The 6,000-nt window shown below is 36.8% G+C and overlaps 1 long non-coding RNA gene across 1 annotated transcript in view; it reads right to left on the bottom strand.

Moving 5' to 3' along the window:
- Positions 1-722: 722 nt before the first annotated feature.
- LOC107313320 (uncharacterized) overlaps positions 723-6,000 on the bottom strand; it is a 134,656-nt gene continuing 129,378 nt past the window's right edge. The window contains exon 4 of the long non-coding RNA XR_014945332.1: positions 723-1,574. This is a non-coding gene — a long non-coding RNA (uncharacterized LOC107313320). The remainder of the gene's footprint in view (positions 1,575-6,000) is intronic.

Raw genomic sequence — 6,000 nt, 5'->3', positions numbered from 1 at the left:
TTAGAATTAACAAGATTGGGAATCACATTTTGATCAGGTTTGGAAGTGAAGAATTGTCTGAAAAGACAATCAAATCTAGTAGGAAACATTAGAATAGAATGAAAAGAAAAGGAAATAGGGACCATCGGTACTCCCCCTGTGATTTAGAGAAAAAGTCCCTTTATGGCCTGTGTGATTATGGTGCCAGTGGGGTGATATCCTGACTCACATCTTAAAATAAATGTAGCCTCTATAATTGCCCACCATCACAGCATGTTGCACATTAGGATATTTCAAACTGAGAATTACAGTGTGAGACACATAAGATTCTTATCTGCTGGCCAGAATCTTAACTCATATTTTTCACCGAGGTGAACTTATCTGTAACTACTGGAGTACCAGATCATTATGAAAGCATATTCACAACACATCAGCTGAAATGCTGTTATATAGAAAAAGATGCATAAGTGGAAGAAAAAGCCATATTGGTAAATCTGTGAAAATATAATACCTGGCTTGCTTTCCCAGACTTTTATGTTTCTGCTTGCAGAAGGACCTCTGAACTTTGAAGCAGATTTTTCTCTTGGTAAGAAGTAATGGTTCATGACTTTTTATTTTATTTTATTTATTTATTTTGCTTTTGTTATTGTTGTTTTTGTTTGTTTGCTTTCTTTCAGAGACACAACACAATATATATTATTACATATGCATATATATACACACATATAAAACTAAATCTCCTTTTACCCCCTCCTTCTTGCAAATGAGGCCTGTGAGGTATCAGACTATTCAACGCCAAAGCCTATTCTGATCTCTGACAATCACCTGTCTAATTAAGAAATCCCAAAGGACATCTGTACCATGCTTCTAGCAGTCTCCCAGCCTCATCAGCTCCTGGCTATGACTTTCTCTCCTGCTCCAGCTGCAGAACTTCCTTTACAAGTGTCCCCAGCAGCTGACCTAATCATCCCTCTTTTGAAATAACGAGGCACAGAAACCAAAACTGAGAAGACTAAGTAAATCCTGTCTATAATTCTGTCTCTCACTAGCACATCTGTGCAGATCCCATCTGGAGGACTGAAACCAAGTCTAGAAACTTCAGATAAATTCCTGTGTGACAACAGAATCCTTTTCTCTTTATTAGTATTTTCACTCCTCTCATGAGTTTAACAAAGGGTTGGTAGAAAGTGGAGATCTCATCGAGGTGAATTTTCTCTTTCTAGTAACAATCTGATGCAACATTAAAGTAAACAGGCAAGCAGCATTCAAGTAGATGACAGCCCTAGAACATACCCACTTATATTCAAAGAGTGGACAATTAAGTCAATGGAATTATATCTGCTTCCTGAGTTGTACTGCAATATGACTAGAAGCCTTCAGCTTCCCAGGGCACTGCTGCTAGCACAATTTTTCTGTACATCAGGATTTTGCTAATACTCATAATACGGATAGAATCACACAAGACTTATCTGCAAGCCTGACTTTTAACACTTTTATTTCCAGTTTTGTCCCATTAATCTGAAAGCTTCCCAGCTCCATCGCTCCAAAATTCTCAGTGGTGAGCTTCTGCAGCATCCAGCAAAGGCTGTGGCTTTCTGTGGAGAAAAACTAAATTATCCAAGGTGGATATTCACTAGAAGAACTTCAGACTATGAAAAAGAGTTTAATTTCTTTTAGTTAGCATAGTTAAAGTTATGTTAATTTGGTGGTTACTCTGGTGGTTTTTGTTCAACTAACACTGTTCTTCACTTCACTCTCATTTTTTTTCCTCACCAAAACGGCTCAAGGGTAGAGATCAATGCTGTTTAACCACGTACTTTCAAGATTACAAACAAACAAAAAGAACAAAAAGACCTTCTGTTTTACCACTGTATTCCTGTTTGCTTTGTGGGGTGTCATAGAGCATGTTAGCATGACCAATTATTCTATTATTCTATCAGTGCCAAGAAAGCTTTACTTTTTTTATTTGGCCTATCTTAGGCATGAAATCAGTGCCAGTTGCCTTTTTGCCTCTTAGCCTTTTCTACAAAGAGGGATGAAAGTGAAGCCTTACTGACACGCACAGGATGGCAGTGTGGTCACCAAAATAGCCTGAATCTATTGGTACGGACATGATTAAGCTTTTCTCCAGTCATTTCCCTTAATGCGTGCCAATTTGGCCTTGTCAGTCATTCTATCAAGTCTGACAGGAGCTTTCATCCAAATAACATCTCCAGAAACAATCTAAAAGCACTATTCCAAACAGGGTTTGAAATATTTCTCATGTACTGATTTCTTTTGTTTAATTTAAAAAAAATAACAACAAACTAAGCATTCTCTACTACTGTATTGTGAAATTTTAGAATTTGAATATGCACAGTACAGTTTAAAAAAATAAAAAAGCAGTATCGGGATTAGTTGTCTTTAAAAGGAACAACTATTTCTCTTGATTCACAACATTAGATAGAAAAGCATTTGGTCTTTTGTCCAAGAAACTGACCTGAAATATCTACTGTTCCTCCTACAGCAGCTTCTTTAGTTACTCCCTGACCATTTTATTTTCAGTCAGCACAACACATCTCCCAAGGATTTTTGCCATCTGGTTAACAGTGCATTCCGCTAGCTGTTTCCTTATTAAAAATATAATTTATTTGCTGTACTGTCAGGGAAAGCATCTTCAAGTTTGTACCTTCAGTCTTCTTCATCAAAGCTTTTTATTTGCAAAAGAAATGAAAAGTAAAGAAGGCTAATACTTAAGACTGAACAAGATGATTTTTTCTTTCAGCTTTCCTAATCCTTATAAATTTCATAGGCAATTCTGCAGTATTGCAGTGTGGGGCTGCTTGTGACTTGCAGAAGCCAAGTCCAATTGTCTGGTCCGCTTCACTGCTTCATGATACTAAGAATCCATTCTGGGTCTAAGAATTTAGAGAAAAAAGAACAACCCCAGATGACTCCTTCAGAGAATAAACCACAGTAGATGGTAGATGTTTTCTGCTCCTGCTTTAATTTTCCAAGATGAACCCTAACTCTAGTCTTTCCAACGAAAGTCTGAAACTTTGAATGAAATACAGAGGACAATGAATGGGTAGCTGAATTAATCATAGCTGAGTCCACTATGGAAAGGGCAAGAAGGAGTTAAAGAAAAGTGAGTGTTTCCTTACAGGCTGCGAAACATTTACACATTACATTTACAAGCATACATTTACTTGATTCTCTAATCCCTGTGACATCCTTGTGAATAAATAAGGCTGAAAATGCTGACAGCATGCCCTCCCTTTTGTGTTTGCAGATAAGCAGACATATTACGCCTACCATACTTGAAAAGGAAATGAAAGGCAGAAAAGCACAGGAGCAAGTCCAGTAATTTTTAACTTAGACAGGAAAAAAAATATATAACAAGCTTAATTTGGAAAGGAGCCTGAAGTTTTGACTCTTTTGTTCAATGTAATATACATGGTTCTTGGTAAGAAGATAACTTTGAATGTCTGAACCTTTCCAGTTACAACTACAACAAAATATACTGCACGAGCCTGTTGATGTTGTTGTTTCTGTAAACAGACAACTAAGTTCACCAGCCCTGAGCAAATACTGATGTGCCTTCCAAAACAGAGTGGAAGACATTATATTTAACCTTGTCTGCAGTTCTTCAGTTTACTTTGCCAGCTGAATGTTCTAGTAGCAGAACCTGAACAATACATTTTTGTCTGGTCCCATCTGTCAGCAATGTATCTAATTGTGCTACTGGGCCCTTCCTGGGCTAAGTGTTCTAGCAGATTTTGCAGTTCTCCCATTCCCTTATCAAGCCTGAACTAGACAAAAATATATTTGACCAGATTTAAGGTTTTGTGACCCTTCTTTCCAAAAGCATGTAGCCAGCCACAAGGTAAAACAAAGTATTATGTATGCTTAGATAAAAACAAAACGCTTACGGGAAAGACTGTAAAACAAGCAACAGAAATACCTGTCTTGCCATTCCCAGTGGTTAGCTAACCAAGACTAGATAAGGATTTTCTCTGTCCATGTTGAAAGGCCTGTCTTCAGAGTAGATGATTTAAGCACAATGCTACTGCTGGGAAGTAAGATAAGAAAGCATCTGTGCTGGCTTGACAGTGATCCAGCTGAGACCCACAGGATTACAGTTGTACACAAACAGCAAAACGGATACATTGGTAAAGTCCACCCAGCCACATCAATACACTGGAGGCTACTGCATACAGCCAAAATTAAGCCACTCTCTCCCCCAAAGCTGCCACATCCATGAGGCATGGTGCAGCAGCACAGACGCACCTTGCAAGTACCTGCACAGCACTTTGGAGAGTGCCCTCCCTTCTAATGTCACTGTAGTTCCTTGATGCCTACAGGGAATTTGTTCACATTTTTGACATTGCCACTTAATCTTAAGCAGCTGTGAGAGATTTTTCATGAGAATATCTAAACCATGCCAAAATCCAAAATGCACATACAGCAAACAACAATCTTACCAGTAGCTAGCCTTACACTGCTGCACAGCAACTCCAGGTCTCACCATCTACTACATCAGCTTTCCTATATTGGTGAAAGATAATCTCAAATGACTCCCAATCTTTTTAGTATCTCAGAACATGAGCTGTCTGCCTATAGGGTCACATGCCATAAAGAGCATCCTTTGAGATTTTCTGGTCTCTGGGACCTCACACATGCTCAAGTTCAATAGAGCAAATTTTTTTTTTCCCCATCAAGACCATATTACTAATGGAGGAAACTGTAAGTCTTCTTACAGTTTCTGTATCTAAAGGAATATCAACAGTCAGTTGAACGGATTAGAAGCTACTTCACTGAAGCAATTTCACATGTTCTAAAATATACTATGACTGAAAGAAATATGCATATCTATTTGTTCTGGATATACACACCGCACCTGTGTGGTGTATTGAAGTAGTGAATTGAGCAAACTATGGGCATTATAAGTAAATAGAAATTACACTGAAATTCCAGGAAGAGAAGGTTTTTGGAGAGGATGAGAGAAAAAAAAAAAAAAAAAAAAAAAGTTCTTTGGATTTGGTCAGATTTGCTAAGTTTTGGTTCTGCAATGGATACACATTAAAGCAGAAACTGTGCAGCATGAATTCAAGAAAGATTAATGACCACATTAACCTTTTGAAATCTCTAAACCAGATTTATCCCTTTGCAATTGGGTGATAATGTTATATACATTAATTTCTTTTTTCAAAGTGAAATAAAACAGAATCCAAGTCAATTTTCTTCGTTCAATGGCTGGACCATCAAATAAACTCAAACAAAAAAGATTTACACCAGTATGTGTGTGAAGAACTGCATATAAATAAACCTTACTTGACATTTCATCCTAGAAATGAAGTAGCACAATTAAAGACATGATAATAAGACATTTTTATGTGTTTGAAAATTGTTCCAGAACAAACTTCAGAATCATAAAGAACTGTTACTATTTCCTTTAAGAAAATTCAAATGCACAGACATAACCAAATCAATCTCTTAGAAGGTACTAAATTGAGGAACATTTCCCACATCTTTGGTACTACTCACATAAAACACAAATATGTTGTAACGTGAAATGAAGAAATAGAAAAAACATGGAATTTTTTCTTACAAGAACTGTCCTACAAGTTAATGCTTAGATGTGGTGGTGATTTCGTAGTCTTTATTTATTTACTTATTTTAAGCAAGTGTCATGATTTCTGCTCATTTTGCCTGCTTGAAAATATCGATTTTCCCTAAAAGCCTTGATGAAAAATGAAATCTGTTAAATATTGTACATAAGACAAAACTCCTTGAAAAATTCATCCACCACAATATTTGTAACAATTATATCAACTAGGTGATTTTATCTATGTCAAAAATAAATACTCAGAAGAGAACAAATTCTTGGTAAAGGCAAAATCAAGGGAAAAAATAATCAAAATCTGCATTTCAATAAAGTTGCCTGTGCATTGCTACCTATCATAAATAATATCTCTCTGAGACAGGTTCTTAAATAAGTAATCCAAGAGACTGGCTGTGTGGGTTATGCACCTATACGTG

The sequence above is a fragment of the Coturnix japonica genome, chromosome 4 (assembly GCF_054131305.1).
Source record: "Coturnix japonica strain WE chromosome 4, WE-NBRP24, whole genome shotgun sequence".
Taxonomy (NCBI): Eukaryota; Metazoa; Chordata; class Aves; order Galliformes; family Phasianidae; genus Coturnix; species Coturnix japonica.
This window is presented reverse-complemented; position numbering and strand designations above follow the sequence as displayed.